This window comes from Podarcis filfolensis, assembly GCF_964270895.1.
Source record: "Podarcis filfolensis genome assembly, contig: HAP1_SCAFFOLD_272, whole genome shotgun sequence".
Classification (NCBI taxonomy): Eukaryota; Metazoa; Chordata; class Lepidosauria; order Squamata; family Lacertidae; genus Podarcis; species Podarcis filfolensis.
Window position 1 is genome coordinate 1 of NW_028149345.1, and position 19,050 is coordinate 19,050.

Consider the following 19,050-nt stretch of genomic DNA (forward strand, 5'->3'; position numbering starts at 1 on the left):
CAACAACAACTCTGGGCAGCTTTCAACAAAATATTAAAATACAGTAATGCATCAAACATTAAAAGCTTCCCTAAAGAGGGCTGCCTTCAGATGTCTTCTAAAGGTCCGGTAGTTGTTGTTCTCTTTGATATCTGGTGGGAGGGCGTTCCACAGGGCAGGTGCCATTACTGAGAAGGCCCTCTGTCTGGTTCCCTGTAACTTGACTTCTTGCAGTGAGGGAACTGCCAGAAGGCCCTTGGCGCTGGACCTCAGTGTCCGGGCAGAACGGTGGGGGTGGAGACGCTCCTTCGGGTATACTGGGCCTTTGAGACCGTTTAGGGCTTTAGAGGTCAGCACCAACACTTTGTATTGTGCTCAGAAATGTACAGGGAGCCAATGTAGGTCTTTCAAGATTGGTGTTATGTGGTCTCGGCGGCCGCCCCCAGTCACTAGTCTAGCTGCCACATTCTGGATTAGTTGTAGTTTCCGGGTCACCTTCAAAGGTAGCCCCACATAGAGCGCATTGCAATTGTCCAAGCGAGAGATAACTAGAGCATGCGCCACTCTGGCGAGACAGTCCGTGGGCAGGTACGGTCTCAGCCTGCGTACCAGATGGAGCTGGTAGACAGCTGCCCTGGACACAGAATTGACCTGCGCCTCCATGGACAGCTGTGAGTCCAAAATGACTCCCAGGCTGGATTAGTTGCAGTGTCTGAATCACCCAGATACGAGGCCTTAATGAGAACATATTCACACTTTGCAGAGCAAAAATGTTTGAATAAAAACAAAAACCAGAGTGTGCAGGAAAGCTGTGGCCTCCATATGTTGTACTACATCATGAACACGAGAAGAGCCTGAATCAGGCCAGTGGCCCACCTTCTCCACCATCCTGTTCTCACCTGAGCCAACCAGATGCCTGCGGGAAACCTGTGAGCAGGATCTGAGCACAACAGCAACACTCTCACCTCCTGTGGTTTCCAGAAACTGGGATTCAAAAGCATTGCTGTGGAAGGAGAACATAGCCATCAGGTCTAGTAGCCATTGATAGCTCTCTGCTCCATGAATTGGCCAAACCCCGTTTTTGAAGCCATCTAGGTTGGCAGCCATTGCTGCCTCCTGTGGGAGTAAGTGTGTCGTGTAGGGCCGCCATCTTTGTTCTGGCAAAACAACAGGATAGAGCAGGGCGGGGCCGCTGAGGGGCAATTTTTGTTTTTCATCTGGTTTGTGGTCCAGCAAGAAGTGCTCATTGGAAGGACAGATCCTGGAGCTGAGGCTCAAATACTTTGGCCTCCTCATGAGAAGAGAAGACTCTCTGGAAAAAAAAACCCTCTGATGTTGGGTGAGATTGAGGGCACAAGGAGAAGGGGACGGCAGAGGACAAGATGGACGGTTATAGAAGCAACCAACATGAAGTTGACGAAACTCTGGGAGGCAGTGGAAGACAGGAGTGCCTGGCATGCTCTGGCCATGGGGTCACGAAGAGTCGGACACGACTAATCAACTAAACAAGAGGTGAATACTGTGGCCTGAAATGTGCAAAAACTCTCAGAAGTTCCCTAAAAGCAAATGTGCCAGGGGCCTTCTGTGTGCATGCTTTTGAAGAGGCTTGTGGGAACAGAAGAAATCCAGCCTGTTAAAAATCAAACTCTTAAAAATCTAACTGCGTGCAGCAATGAATAAATCTCATGTTGTGAGGCCGAGAGCCACATAGCTCTGCCCTCAAAGAGCCAGGGACTTTTTGATTTACTTTGGAACGTTTTGTCCATGGTGTACAGTAACTCCACTGAAAACGCAACTTGCAGGATGCCTCGGGCGCATAGAGGCACTCGGGGAGGTACTGAGCAGATAAGGCCCAGTGAATTATGCACCTATGCTCCAATCTGCCTGCCAGCGTTCCACAGGAGATGCGTTATGTCTTCTGCCAAAGGTTGTGATGGAGGGGCTATGTCTTTGGCCTCCCAGCCAACGTGGCCAGTGGCATGGGGTGATGGGAGTTGTCGTCCAACGGCATCTATAGGGCCACAGCTTCCCCACATCTCATACTCAGTATCTGTAATGAGTTCTTTGAGCAGGGAATGGAGGGGGGATCTGTTTTAAATGGATTTAGACAAGGGATTTGATGGTTCCAGACCAGTCAAGCTTTGCCCATCTCCCAACAACTTCTTGTGTCAAGGAAGGCCACTTTATGACTTGAGCTGTTCGTGCACTGCTTTTCTTAAAGTCAAACTAATTATTATACTTTATGTGTATAATACACACAGGTAACTCATAATTTACTCACATTTTACTTGGGAACATTCAGCTTTGTATACTTGGCAAAAAAATAACAAATCACATCAAAGGGGACGAGGGTCAGGATTTTTGTTGGTGATGTTGCAATCCCTCCCACTGTTGAACCCAATATGATTTGATTATACAGGATTTTGGCTTTCGGCACTGTCTCTGGAACATAATTGAGGCCATTTTAATCTCTTTTAGCATTTAAAATTTGGTGTGTTTTAAGTAGGGTTGTAAATCTTCCTTGATTTTACCATTGCATTTGATGTAAACCGCTTTGAGGTTGTTGTGGTTGTTTACAAAAAAAGTGGTGTATAAATTTTAGGAGGTAAATAAATAAATGCTGAAGTTTAGGTCTTGAGATCATATTGAACCTTATTCAGCACACTTGGTACCAATTTTGGTCCTGGCTCGTACACCAACAGCTGGGTGCCCCAAACCAGTATCCTTTTGAATGGTACCAATGATCTAGGCAGGTGTAAGCAGCCTAATGGTGTTGCAGCGGAAACAAGTTAAGCCGGTTTCTCAGCAATCTCTTTGGCTAACATTCCTTGGGTGATACTCACATGTTTACAGACCCGTAAACTTCCTCCTTTCGTGGGACAATACAGCACATTAGAGAGAAGTCGCCACTCCCTACCTTCTAAATCATGTGGGCATAGAACTTTTCCTTCTTGCATCCAGCCAACTCTGATCACCAACAGCTCCAATAATAAGAAATAAAAATCCACGTTGAGTAATCTGTCCTGCAAGGGAGAAACCTGGAATCTCTTTGAGAGTTGCAGCATTCTCAGAATCCACCACCTGCAAATGAAACAAAAGAAACACCTGGGATTACTTTGTGGGTGCAAGTAATGGGTGACCTCTGAATTACTACTCAGCAGAAGCACAAGCTATGTAAGTCGTTTTGCTCTAAACGTTTCTTTCATAATAATGGCATGAACAGAAGGGAACTTTTCCATGCATTCTGCCTCTCTCCCTTTCTCTCTGAGTTCCATTGCCAACAAATCTTGTGTTTTGAATGTGTTTCTGTAGTTTTCCATGTTAGAATATTATACCAAGGTTTGCTGAGAAATCTGCTGCTGCTGTTTATGTGAGGAGAACAGGGTCCCCAGGACAGGGTTAGATTTACTATGCAACTAATGAAGCTACTTTAGTCTACATTGCTTAGAAATAACAGGTTTAGTAAACCCAATTTGAGTCACATGACTAAAAAACTATAAGGCATAGGAATTTTTTATTCACACCAGTGACTTTGACATGTTAGATAAGCCAGTAGAGCAATTTTACTCAATGTCATGGAACAACCTCACTGAAGAAGATAACAGCGGTTACCCAGACCTCATGGCTGGTTGCGAAGGGGCCTCCTTAACAGCTCAAGCTTCATGGCCCCCAAAATTTAGGTCTGCCAGTTCCCCATGGTGTCTCGCAGTCTGTCACTCCTGCATTCCACTCTCCAGTCTTCTCGTGTAGAGTTAGGAGATACCCCAGGGGTCATCTAGCCCAACCCCCTTGCAATGCAGGAACCTCAACTTCAGCATCCATGGCAGATGGCTGTCCAACCTCTGCTTAAAACCTCCAAGGAAGGAGAGTCCACGACCTCCCAAGGGATACCGTTCCACTGTCAAACAGCTTTTTCTGTCAGAAATTTCTTCCTGAAGTTGAGTCAGAATCTCCTTTCTTGTAACTTGAAGCCATTGGTCTGTGTCCTACCCTCTGGAGCAGCAGAATACAAGCTTGTTCCCTCTTTCACATGACCCCCCTTTAGATATTTGAAGACGGCTGTTACACCACCTCTCAGTCTTCTCTTTTCTAGGCTGTTGTTGTTGTTTAGTCATTTAGTCGTGTCCGACTCTTCATGACCCCATGGAGCAGAGCACACCAGGCCCTCCTGTCTTCCACTGCCTCCCGCAGTTTGGTCAAACTCATGTTTGTAGCTTCAAGAACAGTGTCCAACCATCTCGTCCTCTGTCGTCCCCTTCTCCTTGTGCCCTCCATCTTTCCCAACATCAGGGTCTTTTCTAGGCAGTCTTCTCTTCTCATGAGGTGGCCAAAGTATTGGAGTCTCAGCTTCAGGATCTGTCCTTCCAGTGAGCACTCAGGGCTGATTTCCTTCAGAATGGATAGGTTTGCTCTTCTTGCTGTCCATGGGACTCTCAAGAGTCTCCTCAAGCACCATAATTCAAAAGCATCAATTCTTCGGCGATCAGCCTTCTTTATGGTCCAGCTCTCACTTCCATACACCACTACTGGGAAAACCATAGCTTTAACTATACAGACCTTTGTTGGCAAGGTGATGTCTCTGCTTTTTAAGATGCTGTCTAGGTTTATCATTGCTTTTCTCCCAAGAAGCAGGTGTCTTTTAATTTTGTGACTGTTGTCACCTTTTCTAGGCTAAACGCACCCAATTCCCTCATAAGGCTTGGTTTCCAGACCCTTGATCATCCTCCTCTGTACACCTTCCAACTTTTCAATGTCCTTCTTAAACTGTGGTGCCCAGACTGCACACAGGACTCCAGGTCTGCAATAAAGTAGTACTATTAGTTTGCTCTTACTTTCTTCCCTTAGAACATGGCAGAAACTCTAAAGTTAGCCCAACTGTTGCAGAGTTGGATTTTGGGGGCACAAAGCCAGAGAGGTGTGTCCAGCACGAAGCTGCAGAGAGCTTTAAAATTAAGGAGAAGCCTCTTGATCTGCTGATCAGGCGCTGTTCTGAGAGTGCATGTTAGTCTCGTAATTTTTTTCCTCTGCCTGCGGATCCTGAAATAGCTATTAGCTACCCCTGCCAAAACACGCACTCACACACACAGAGGACAGGAAGAGTGTCTTCAGGGCAAGCGTTAAGTACATCTTGGCCTACTTATTCGTTTTACGTAACCGTTTATTTATTTTATTTTAAAAGCGTGTGCCCCGAACGGAGGCAGATAAATAGCCGCAAGCCAGACCTGCAAGAGGCCCCTGTTTTGTCTGGGCAACCTGCTCTGCGGACGGGAAGTCCTGTTACTGTTAAAAGGACAGGGGCTGATTAAACGGAAAGCTCTTTGGCAGAGCATCTTTGCTCCCCGGAGTAATGGAGGTCAGGCCGGTTGCCAAGGAAACGCATTCAACCTTGAGAGGAAGGGCTTAGAGCTACATCACCTGGAGTCAGTTTGATGGGGGAGCTTTTGGACCAGGGTTTGGAAAAGGGGGCAGCGGGCCAAATTCTGGATGCAGTAAATTGCCACGCAGGGGGTCTAAAATGGAAGGGCTAAACTGAACGGAGTTGCAGGAGAGGACGGGGGATGCAAGAACGGAGAATGGGAAATCTCTGAAACCTTTCTCTTATGGGTTGTGCGGAAGCTGAAGGGCCTGTTTTGAGGTAGGAGACGATGTCATCGTTTTCCTACATAATAATAGTGTAGTGCTGCATTGCCAATAAGCAGGGCTGTCACCGGCTTAAAGAAATCTTTATTGATTGAATCATATGAGTTTTAGGCAATAGAATTGTACGACTGTATAGTTTGAAGGGACCACAAAATAATGATAATAATGATAATAATTATAATAAGCAGAAGAGTTTGGATTTGATACCCTGCCTTTCACTCCCCTTAAGGAGTCTCAAAGCGGCTAACAATCTCCTTTCCCTTCCTCCCCCACAACAAACACTCTGTGAGGTGAGTGGGGCTGAGAGACTTCAGAGAAGTGTGACTGGCCCAAGGTCACCCAGCAGCTGCATGTGGAGGAGCGGAGACACGAACCCGGTTCCCCAGATTACGAGTCCACTGCTCTTAACCATTACACCATGCTGGCTCTCTATTATTATTATTATTATTATTATTATTATTATTATTAATAATAATAATATATTTATACCTTGAACATCTGGCTTCGTTTCCCCAGCCACTCTGGGCAGCTCCCAACAGAATATTTAAAACACGATAAAACATCAAACATTAAAAACTTCCTGAAACAGGGCTGCCTTCAGGTGTCTTCTAAAAGTCAGAGAGCTGTTTATTTCCTTGACATCGGATGGGAGGGTGTTCCACAGGGCAGGTGCCATTACCGAGAAGGCCCTCTGTCTGGTTCCCTGTAGCTTTGCTTCTCGCAGTGGGAGAACCAGCAGAAGACCCTCAGAGGTGGACCTCTGAACGATGGGGGTGGAGACGCTCCTTCAGGTACACCACTGCCACTTGCAGTGTTGTTTTGCCCCTTCCATGGGGGTCTTGCAGGTATTGTCTCTATTTCCAGAAGAGCTCAAATGGAGAACTTGGTGTGTGTGTGTGTGTGTGTGTGTGTGTGTGTGTGAGTGTGTGTTGGAATGCATGGATACAAATTCACTCCAGGGTGGAATCTAGTCAGATATAAAAACCACTTTGAAAATGCTTTTTTAAAAAAGCATTTTAAAAGGTACATTGATTTTTTTCATAACACTCACCTTCACCATCTAGTGACACCTTGTATATTGCACTTAAAGCACACGTAAAATGTTTTATTTGCAGCTGAGTCCCAGGTTTCATTTAAAATCCTGTATTATTATTTCTTCAGTTAAAAATTCAGGGGAGCAAGAAATTCAAGCCACATACGGTTCTGGCTCCTCTTACACTCAGTCCATAGCTGGAATTGTCCTTCTTGGGAGTGAAATCAGGGTGTATCTGTTCCTCTGACTTCTAATTTAAGGGCCTGCTGGATTTTGTAGACATCTCAGGGGAGGAGTAAGAACTTGCTCTCTTCAGAAGATGACTGCAGATTGCAAGGTATTCTAGCACTGATGTAAACCATCTTCATTGACTCAAAATATTGCATCCGGGTGTTGCCATAGTAACAAAGATGTTCACATATCTCTTATGGGGGGGAAGGGTAAGAAGAATTCCAGAGTGATATGGTTCATGAGACTGCAGTCAGCTGTTTGCCAGGCTACAACTTGCAAAAATTTTGGGGAAAGGACAGAATGACAGGAGTGAATGGAGGGATGGCTACAGATGCTTGGATCAGTGCAGCAAAAACAGCTAAGGTCGCTACCTGTATTTTGTGGGTGCGAATCAGGCGCATATCTTAAATTTATTTTTCTGCAGTTTAAGTCCTCTTTAAAGTAGGGTTGCCAAATGTCTGGAATTTCCTGGACCAAGCTTGTATTCGGCCCTCATAAACAGCACCTGGGCGGAAATCGCTTAAATTTCGGGGAAAATCCAGATGTACAGCAACCCTTGTCGGAAGCGTAGATGTTGGGGAATTTCACAAAAAACAGCTCCGAAACCAAACAACTTTGGCTAACTTCTTTTGTGTCCAGATTGGCTCTGTGGGTTAAACCACAGAGCCTAGGACTTGCTGATCAGAAGGTCGGCGGTTCGAATCCCCGCAATGGGGTGAGCTCCCGTTGCTCGGTCCCTGCTCCTGCCAACCTAGCAGTTCAAAAGCACATCAAAGTGCAAGTAGATAAATAGGTACTGCTCCGGTGGGAAGGTAAACGGTGTTTCCGTGCACTGCTCTGGTTCGCCGGAAGTGGCTTAGTCATGCTGGCCACATGACCCGGAAGCTGCACGCCAGCTCCCTCGGCCAGTAAAGCGAGATGAGCGCCGCAACCCCAGAGTCGGTCACGACCGGACCTAATGGTCAGGGGTCCCTTTACCTTTACCTTTAACCCTAACTTAAAAATGCTCATTCAACAAATCCACTTACGAAAGCACCAAATGTCGGGTTTTTTGTGGTCGGGGAAGTGATGGGGGGGGGGTCATGCGTGGAAAAGCACGAGATGAATGAATGGGAAGAGGTTAGAACCAGCTTAGCAAGCAAATTGGGACCAATTCAGAATGACGGCTCATTGCCTAATAACCTCCCCACAATCGAATCGGGGTGAACACACAGGTCATCTGGATGGGCCCACGGGGTCTTGTGACAATTTTAAAGGCTCAACAGATGTATTGAAGCATGAGATGTGGACGGAGCCCATTTTGTGCGACACGACTTGTGTTGTTGTTGTTGTTTAGTCGTTTAGTCGTGTCCGACTCTTCGTGACCCCATGGACCAGAGCACGCCAGGCACTCCTGTCTTCCACTGCATTCCGCAGTTTGGTCAAACTCATGCCTGGTAGCTTTGAGAACACTGTCCAACCATCTTGTCCTCTGTCGTCCCCTTCTCCTTGTGCCCTCCATTTTCCCCAGCCTCAGGGTCTTTTCCAGGGAGTCTTCTCTTCTCCTGAGGTGGCCAAAGTATTGGAGTCTCAGCTTCAGGATCTGTCCTTCCAGTGAGCACTCAGGGCTGATTTCCTTAAGAATGGAGAGGTTTGATCTTCTTGCAGTCCGTGGGACTCTCAAGAGTCTACTCTTCAGTTTTCAGGGTGTGAGATGTGTCTGATAGCTTGCTCTTTTTCTCACACGGTCTGTAGGGGAGGGAGAGAGGCCAAAAGGCCATAAAACATTAAGAGGCAGAGGCATGTCTGCAGAGCCCAGATGTTTGTGTAAGATAAAAAGTGGCCATTCATTTTATGCCAGCTAAAGGTGCTATCCGGCTAGCTCAGGCATAGCCAAACTTGGCCCTTCAGCTGTTTTGGGACTACAATTCCCACCATCCCTAACCACTGGTCCTTTTAGCTAGGGATGATGGTAGTTGTAGTCCCAAAACAGCTGGAGGGCCAAGTTTGGCCATGCCTGGACTAGCTGAATATTACGGCCGAATTTAAACCCACTTTGAGTAGACTGTGAGCAAACTCAGAAGAAAATACTTTTGGCTGGGAAGGGGACTTGGGGGGTTAAGTTGAAAGGCTTAAGATACAGTGGTCCCTCGGTTTTTGAGCATAATCCGTTCCGGAAGACTGTTCAAGTTCCGAAATGTTTGAAAACCGAAAACTCAATCGGAAGCCACGTGGCACGTTCGACTTCCGAAAAGGGTTCAAAAACCGAAATGTTCCTCAGTGTAGACGGTCGAAAACTGAGGTACCACTGTATTTGAAGATGGCTGTCATACCTCCCCTTTTCCAAGCTAAACATACGCAGCTCCTTCAACTGTTCCTTCAGTTAAGTGTGATGTGCCTTGTGTTTGAGGCGTCCCTTGAAATGTAAATAGCAGCTTCTGAGAGGTGCCCTTTGCTCCTTCGCTGCTGCTATTTACATAACCAAAGCAGACACACTGACTGTATTCACATGACTAATGCCATATCCCATGTGGCCTTTAGATGGTGTGCAAGGAGGATACATTCAACAGTGGTGGTGGACTCTCCTTCCTTGGAGATTTTAAAGCAGGCATCCCCAAACTCGTCTCTTCAGCTGTTTTGGGACTACAACTCCCATCATCCCTGACCACTGGTCCTGTTAGCTAGGGATGATGGGAGTTGTAGTCCCAAAACAGCTGGAGGGCTGAGTTTGGGGGTGCCTGCTTTAAAGCAGAAGTTGGTTGGTCATCTGTCAGGGATGCTTTAGCTGAGATCCCTGCATTGCAGGGGGTTGGACTAGATGACCCTCGGGTCCCTTCCAACTCTAAGAAATCTGTGATGCCTCCTTGGCACGTAGGAGGAAGGACGATAGCTCAGTGGTGCAACATCTCAGGGAAAGGACCATAGCTCAGTGGCAGAGCATCTGCTTTGCACGCAGCAGGTCCCAGGTTCAAATCCCGGCATCTCTAGGTAGGGCTGGCAAAAACTCACTACCTGAAACCTCGGAGAGCTGCTGCCAGTCAGTGCATAACAATGAAACAATGAACAGGGTGGTGATACAATGACTACTGCAATTGATAATATCACCAAGGCAACCATCTGCAAACGAACAATAGGTAAAGGTAAAGGGACCCTTGACCATTAGGTCCAGTCGTGGCCGACTCTGGGGTTGCGGCGCTCATCTCGCTTTATTGGCCGAGGGAGCCGGCGTACAGCTTCCGGGTCATGGGGCCAGCATGACTAAGCCGCTTCTGGCGAACCAGAGCAGCACACGGAAACGCCGTTTACCTTCCTGCCGGAGCGGTACCTATTTATCTACTTGCACTTTGACGTGCTTTCGAACTGCTAGGTTGGCAGGAGCAGGGACCGAGCAACGGGAGCTCACCCCATTGCGGGGATTCGAACCGCCGATCTTCTGATCAGCAAGCCCTAGGCTCTGTGGTTTAGACCACAGCACCACCCGCGTCCCTTATAACTATATATAAGTATATAAATTGACACAAAAAGCTGCTTTCAGGTATAGGGTCTGTGGCAGGAGTACACTTCTGCCTTCTAGTGATTTGCCTGGAAGAAACCTTTTTCAGCCGTGGGCCGGTCCACCGACCCTCAGACCATGTGGTGGGCCAGATTATATTTTGAAAAAATAAACAAAATGAATGAATTCCTGTGCCCCATGTAAAAACACCAGGCAGGCCCCACAAAATGACCCAGAGATGCATTTTAAATAAAAGGACACATTCTACTCATGTAAAAACACGCTGATTCCCGGACCGTCCACTGGCCGGATTGAGAAGGCGAATGAGCCGCATCCGGCCCCCGGGCCTTAGGTTGCCTACCCTTGGCCTGGAATGACAGAAGGCTTGTTAATGCAACTCAAGATTTTGTTCCAGGAAAGAACAGGTTGTGCTTGTAAGGCTACCCTGTGATCAGAGAAAAGTCAACTATCTTAAGTTCATCCAGATGTAGGATAAGAGGAATCTAATGACAACTGGGGGGGGGAGTTTTAAGTGGGTTTTGCAAGGTGTGCTGGTATGGCAGACAAGGAATTTCTGCCTTTGAGAAGAGAGGAGGAAGAGAGGAGAGAGAGAAGAGAGAGAGAGAGGAAGATGGTTTTGGTTGTTCAAAACCTAATGAATCTGCTGAGTTGGTTTAGGGCAGAGGCTTTTTTTTGAGTTCACGGCTCCCTTGACCAACTACACCTATTTGCTGGATGCTCCTTATAGTGTGCTTTTTCGTAATCTTTCATAGAATGAAGCATGCACAAGTTTTTAATTCTTCAAACTAGGTTTCCCCCCCTGCTTCACCTGCAAGAAACAGAGACTCTTTCCTCTCATTTTGTTTGTTCAAAGCATTTTTTACCATTTATTTGAAGCAGCAATGGGAGCCTTTGGCCCTCAAGCCATCGTTGGACTTCAAGTCCCATCAGCAGCAGGATCAATGATCAGAATGATGGGAGTTGGAGTCCAGAAATATCTAGAGGGTTGCAAGCTTCCCAGCTCTTATTTCAAAGCATTTTTACTCCACTCTTCTGCTGAGATGGCTTACGGAGTGACTTCCCCATATCTGGTGGTCATCAATGGCTACTAGCCTCTTTTGTTGTTGAAAAGGAACCTTTCCCCATCTACTGCAAATCATATGGATCCCAGTCTATGTTCTACCTATCCTTAATATCATACCCTCCAATAGGGACATCCTATTCCAGACTACTACTACTAATTTTATTATTTACACCCTGCCCATCTGACTGGCTTGCCCCAGCCATTCTGGGTGGCATCTAACATAGATAAAAACACAACACAACAAAACATTAAACATTAAAAAAGTCCCTGTCCTGGGCTACTCATCTCCTTGGCTTGAGGGTCGCATAAATCCATCCCCACCAACATTTCTCCAATGAGAATAGGAGAATAAGTTTTTGTGACTTTTTATATAGGATCTGATTGTTACTATTATTTTTTGATGTTTTGTTACTATTTTTATGTGTGTTGGAAGCCGCCTAGAGTGTCAGGGGCAACCCAGCCAGATGGATGGGGTATACCGTATTTTTTGCTCTATAAGACTCACTTTTTCCCTCCTAAAAAGTAAGGGGAAATGTGTGTGCGTCTTATGGAGCGAATGCAGGCTGCGCAGCTATCCCAGAAGCCAGAACAGCAAGATGGATTGCTGCTTTCACTGCGCAGCGATCCCTCTTGCTGTTCTGGCTTCTGAGATTCAGAATATTTTTTTTCTTGTTTTCCTCCTCCAAAAACTAGGTGCGTCTTGTGGTCTGGTGTGTCTTATAGAGCGAAAAATACAGTAAATAAAATTATTATTATTATTATTATTATTATTATTATTATTATTATTATGACGTCCTAAAGAAAAGAGGGATATTCCAAGATCAAATCAGAAACCAGGACAGCTTCTGTAAATCCGGGCTGTCCCTGGAAAATAGGGACACTTAGAGGGTCTGTCCAGGGACCCCAAAGCCCACCACTATCCTGATGTTCCCCAGATCCCCCACCCTCGAACTCGTGACTTTTCACCCAGTGCTGACAGCACACTTTCAAGCTTATCTCTGCAGCGCGTCGGGGTAGAAGAAACGGGCTTCTGTGCAAACTCGGAGAAGCTCAAGCAGAGGCTTATTAAAGCAAACTGAACAGCACGCAGCTGTTTTAACAAAATGTGGGTCACGTCAGAGCTGCCGGAGCGTCGCTTTTACAAAGCGGCCTGCTGTTGCAGCGAGCGACTGATACGGCGCATCGTGAGCTGCAGTTATCGGCCTCAAACAGGTGGCGCTTTTATTCATGTGTGAGGCGCACGCAATGTGCAAACACTCCAGAAATAAAACGTGTGTGTTTTCGCAGGACAGAAGCTCTCTCGGCTGATTATCTATTTCAAACAAGCCGGAGACGGAATTGTTGCAATCGCCTCTTGCCTGCTGCAGGGGACGGGGCGTTTGTGTGACTCCCTCTGCCGTCCCCAAAGGTGACCCTGATAATCGCAATCACACAAACACACAAATTGGCAAGGAGGAGAAGAATGAGCTGCGAGGCTTGGATGCAGAGCAGGCTGTAATTTTCACTCAAGGAAAGAAGCTTGACTGAGCATAGACTGAGCACTGACCGTGCTATTGTACGCCATGCATAAAAGAGAAACCATGCCCTTTTGCACACCTTCGAATGCAAAGGAACAGGCAGTCCAGTGTTAGTCATTCCCATTGAGGTCAGTGGGAACTTTAGTTAAACCATGGGTAGGCAAACTAAGGCCCGGGGGCTGGATGTGGCCCAATTGCCTTCTAAATCCGGCCCATGGACGGTCCGGGAATCAGCGTGTTTTTACATGAGTAGAATGTGTCCTTTTATTTAAAATGCATCTCTGGGTTATTTGTGGGGCATAGGAATTTGTTCATTTTATTTTATTTTTTCAAAATGTAGTCTGGCCCCCCACAAGGTCTGAGGGACAGTGGACCGGCCCCCTGCTGAAAAAGTTTGCTGACCCCTGGTTTAAGCGCTAACCTGCAGGTTTCCCTGGGGGATAAAAGCAGAGTAAATGCAAGTGTGGATGAACTCTGTTGGTGCAGAGTTTCAGCCGTAAATATTGTACGTGTGAAACATTCAGAAAAAGTCCTGACATTAAGAGCTGTTCGGCAGCAGAACAGACTCCCACGAGAGGTGGTGGACTCTCCTTCCTTGGAGGTTTTCAAGCAGAGGTTGGATGGCCATCTGCCATGGATGCTCCACCTGAGATTCCTGCATCGCAGGGGGTTGGACTAGATGACCCTCGGGTCCCTTCCAACTCTTAAGATTCTATGATTTTATGAAACCATCTTTTTCGGTCTGGATATGTCTGACAGGGCCCCAGAGTTTAATCAATAAATTGGTTTGAGGAATCAATCAATCAGCTAAAAGTGCCTACATTTAATCAGGCAGCATAACATTATTATTATTATTATTTTTAAAATATTTTTAATACACGACTTTTAAAAACGGCAGATGGCAAGTACCGTTGTAAAAGTGTCTCCCTGTTTCTCTTTGACACAGGAAGGAAAGACTTTTCTACAAATGCTGGTAAGTCGCATGTGTGCATCCTCTTAACACTGCATGTTTCTTGCTTCCGAATGATTGCTTTGACTCATGTACCTGCACTATTTTGCAGGTACTAATCTATTCCAGCTTGATCACCCCCTGCTTTTTAGTAGATGAATACAGGATCAACCAAATAAGCTTTTCCAATTGGGTGGATTTTTTTGTTTTGTTTATTGTTTTAAAGTGTATATTAGAATTCGGTTTTAAAACCCATTTTAATTGTTTCTTGTATTTTTTTTAAACTTGAGTTAGTTTTTATTGCAGGATTATAAACCTCCTTGAGCCATGCAAAAGGCAATTCATAGATAAACAAAATACGTTTTTTTAAAAAGTATATCATTTATCAGGTGGCAGACAGCATAGTTTCTGTTTCATTTGCATTTTTTAGGGCAGTGATGGCCAACAGGTCGATCACGATCTACTGGTTCCCTAAAAACTTTGGCTTCCTAAAAACTTTGGTAGATCACTGCCTGTTTTCTTATGCTGTGAGTAGATCACAGTCTCTTGAAAGTTGGACATGCCTGTTTCCGGGAATTCAACCGTAAGTGCAAACACACAGGTTTTTAAAAAGTAGGATTTTCAGAGTCATTTCATATTTTAATTATGATGCAAGCATCACTCACCACTCATTTAAAGGTGCAGAGGCCACTTTTCAAGGAGAAGGTTTGTGTGCTCTTTCTTCTTGACCTTGAAAAATAAAATGATTTAAGTGCCTGCTTCAAGGATGAAGGGAAAAGTGGGCTAATTGCACATCATTTCCCCATTTGCAGCACTATTTAGTTATTTAGAGAACTTTGCACAAGCCAGTGTAGAACGAATGGGCCAATAGATAAGAAAAATTCATAAAACACCACAATGCTTAAAAACACATCACAAACCAGCAAAGCACAGTTACTTATAGCGCCAGCCTTCAGGTCCCTCTTCCTCCAAACAGCTGCTGAAAAAGGTGTGTCTTGACTAGCCACCTAAAGCTATAGAGAGATGGGGCTAGATGCACCTTAGAAGGAGGGAGCCACCACTAAAAAGGCCCTTTCCTGGACTCCACGCCTCCTACCTCATACAGAGGAGGGACCACCAGGAGGGCTTTACCTGCTGATTTGAGAGAACGGGCTGGCTGATATTGCACAAGGTGCATCATGTTCTTTATTCGAGCATTAACTAACCAAGCAGTGCTGTTTCTCAGCTTAATTCCAGCGCTGATTTTGGCACAGAGTGCCGGGCTGGGCTCTGGTTTGCTCTCTGCTAAAGCATTAGCCACCTTGCCGTTGCTCAGGCGTGATCCACAGAACCTGACAACGCGTCACTTGGTCGCACCTTGTTTTTCAGAAAGCTAATTGCTGTTTTCGGGACACACTCTCCCACAGCTGTGAAGGCGCGGTTTTTTCTTTTCAGGAAGTGAAAATAACATACATTCACTGCAGACCTATACCATAGAATCATGAAATTGTAGAGTTAGAAGAGATTTCAAAGAGTCGTCTTGTCCAACCCTCTGCGATGCAGGAATCTCAGCTAAAGCATCCATGACAGGTAGACACCCAACCTCTGCTTAAAAACCTCCAAGGAAGGAGAGTCCACAACCTCCCGAGTGAGACCATTCCACTGTCAAACAGCTCATACTGTCAGAAAGTTCTTCCTATAGTTAGAATCTCATTTCTTGTAACTTGAAGCCATGGGTTCGAGTCCTACCCACCAGAGCAGGAGAAAACAAGCTTGCTCCATCTTCCAGGGGACAGCCCTTCAGATATTTGAAGATGGCTATTCTATCTCCTCTCAGTCTCCTCTTTTCCAGGCTAAACATACCCAGCTCCTTCAACCGTTGCTCATAAGGAACGCTTGGTTCCCAGTCCCTTGATCATCTTGGTCACCCTCCTCTGCACACGTTCCAGCTTGTCAGCATCCTTCTTAAATTGTGGCACCCAGAATTGGATACAGGACTCCAGGTGTGGTTTGACTAAAACAGAATAGAGTGGTACTATGACTTCCCTTGATCTGGACGCTATACTTCTGTTGATGCAGCCTAGAATAGCATTTGCTTTTTTTTGCTGCTGCATCACGCCATTGACTCGTGTTAAGCTTGTGGTCCACCAAGACCCCTAGATCCTTTTCACATGTACTACTGGTAAGCCAAAGCACTTGGGGCCACCGTTCAAATCATAGAATTATAGAGTTGGAAAGGACCTTGAGGAGCATGTAGTTTATCCCTCTGCAGTGCAGGAATATGCAGCTGTACCGCACAAGGATCGAACCTGCAACCTTAGCTGACCATCTGTCCTGAACTATCCTGAATGCACTTGTCTTATAGCTGTGGATTAGGCTTAGAGCATCAGTTGCCGGCATGATGGATGAGACTTTGCAAGACAACTTCCTCTACAGTGGTACCTCGGGTTAAGAACTTAATTCATTCCAGAGGTCCGTTCTTAACCTGAAACTGTTCTTAACCTGTGGTAGCACTTTAGCTAATGGGGCCTCCCACTGCTACCGCGCGATTTCTGTTCTCATCCTGAAGCAAAGTTCATAACCTGAGGTACTGTTTCTGGGTTAGCGGAGTCTGTAACCTGAAGCGTATGTAACCTGAAGAGTCTATAACCTGAGGTACCACTGTACTGCTAAGAGTGAACACTCAGAGGGGGCCATATATGCTGTATATGCTGTCACCATGAGTTTGTTTCAATGCCTGCGCTGAGCCTGCATCCAAAATCCTGTGCTCATTTCACCATAACTGCCTTGACTTGTTCTTCTTTTGTTTCCCATTCCAAAAGGTAATCGTAGATTCGTGAAATATTTTTTCCTTTGATAAAAATTAATTCTCTTTCAAACTTTGATGTTTCTTTTGCAATTCCTTGTTTTAAATCCATGGCCAATCTTTGCTGTAACTGAAAATATTGTAACCCATCTGTTAGGTAAAGGTAAAGGGACCCCTGACCATTAGGTCCAGTCGTGACCGACTCTGGGGTTGCGGCGCTCATCTCACTTTATTGGCCGAGGGAGCCGGCGTACAGCTTCCGGGTCATGTGGCCAGCATGACTAAGCCACTTCTGGCGAACCAGAGCAGCGCACAGAAACACCGTTTACCTTCCCGCCGGAGTGGTACCTATTTATCTACTTGCACTTTGACGTGCTTTCAAACTGCTAGGTTGGCAGGAGCAGGGACTGAGCAACGGGAGCTCACCCCGTCGTGGGGATTTGAACTGCCGATCTTCTGATCGACAAGTCCTAGGCTCTGTGGTTCAACTCACAGCGCCACCTGCGTCCCAACCAATCCGTTAGGTGACTTATAATTCCCTCGTATTTTTTCAATGTAGGCTTGTCTTTATCTATTTCTAGGACTAATCAGTACGTGGGCCAATCTGCTTCCATATTTCTTTTTTTTACTGTGGACATCGCCAACAGAAGCCATTGCAGAGCCTGTGGCATGTTCAGCTGCTTGTGTGCTGAACTCTGTCCCCATGCAGCCAATCACCCTGGATAAATATTTCCAGAGGAGTAGCCTTCTGCAGCAAACACAGCAGAGTCCTGCCGCACCTCAAAGACTAACATCATATAACTTGCTTATATAAGTAGGTTTCCCAGCACAATTCAAAGTGTTGGTGCTGACCTTTAAAGCCCTAAATGCCCTCGGTCCAGTATATCTGAAAGAGCGTCTCCACCCCCATCGTTCTGCCCAGACACTGGGGTCCAGCACCGAGGGCCTTCTGGCGGTTCCCTCACTGTGAGAAGCCAAGTTACAGGGAACCAGGCAGAGGGCCTTCTCGGTAGTGGCACCCTCCCTGTGGAATGCCCCCCACCAGATGTCAAAGAGAACAACAACTACCAGACTTTTAGAAGACATCTGAAGGCAGCCCTGCCTAGGGAAGCTTTTAATGTTTGATGCATTACTGTATTTTAATGTTTTGTTGGAAGCCACCCAGAGTGACTGGGGAGCCCAGCCAGATGGGTGGGGTATAAATAATAAATTGTTGTTGTTGTTGTTGTTGTTGTTTTCCCATTTCCATCCAAACTGCAGAGGAATATTTATTATTATTATTAGTCTAGATTCAGGTAGGTAGCTGTGTTGGTCTGGCGCAGTCAAAATAAAATAATAATAATAATGAATTGTCCAGTAGCACCTTATAGACCAACTAAGTTTGTTCTGGTATAAGCTTTCGTGTGGATGCAAGACTCTCTTGCTGGTTTTTCCTGGAGATACTGGGGATTGAACCAGCTGAGGGGGTGTGTGCATCTGCTTTGCATACATAAAGTCCGAAGTTGAATCCTTGGCATCTCCAGTTAAGGCCTAAAACCCCATAGCTGTCAACCGTCCCTTATTTGGTGGGAAAGTCCTTTATCCCAGCGCTGTGTCCTGCTGCTGTCCCTTATTGATGATGTCTCTTAAATTTCCCGGGTTTCAAAGGAAGCAGCTCCTCTCCCTCCCTGCCAGCCAGAGAGGAGGGAGACTCCAACTGTGTTGCTTGGCTGCGTTGCTCACCCAATAAGGAGTCTAAGAACGACTGGGGGGTGGAGCTGGCATGCCTTGTCCCGATCAAATCAACCACGTTGCCTGGGGACTCACTTCCCAGTGGAGAGGTGACGGTGGTTTTCCTTGCTGCATCCCCTTTGCCTGGTTGCTGTGCTGTGGGAACCACCGCTTGAGGCTTCGTTTGGCTGCTGGCTGGGCTTTCTGCCTTTGGCTCGGAGGGGCTCAGAAGTTGAACATACCTGTGTTCGGAAAATCCCTTATTTTGGCTGCTGATCCCTTATTTTCAAGGCTGCAGGTCCCTTATTTTCAAATCTGTCAGCTGACAGCTATGAAAACCCTGGAAAATGGCTGCCAGTCAGTGTAGACAGTACCAAGCTAATTGGACCCATGGGCTGACTATTTTATAAAACAACTTCCTGTGTTCCTGGGAGTGGAACAGCAGGTGGTTAGCAAGGATTTCTCCCAGTCCTTCCTGGAGATCCCAGGGATCGAACCTTCGGCTTTCTGTGTGCACGGCATCTGAGGTACAGCCCATCCCGGTGCCACCTGTGCACAGTTTATGCTGCTGGCAGAGGCGTTGTGCATTAAATCCAGTGCAAGATTGCCCAAGTCTGCTCCACGTGGCCTTTCCTCAGAGCTACGGCCCA

At 46.3% G+C, this 19,050-nt stretch overlaps 1 long non-coding RNA gene across 1 annotated transcript in view; it reads left to right on the top strand.

The window, feature by feature from the left end:
• Positions 1-2,672: 2,672 nt before the first annotated feature.
• LOC310755112 overlaps positions 2,673-19,050 on the top strand; it is a 29,880-nt gene continuing 13,502 nt past the window's right edge. Inside the window, exon 1 of the long non-coding RNA XR_014544161.1 lies at positions 2,673-3,153. This is a non-coding gene — a long non-coding RNA (uncharacterized lncRNA). The remainder of the gene's footprint in view (positions 3,154-19,050) is intronic.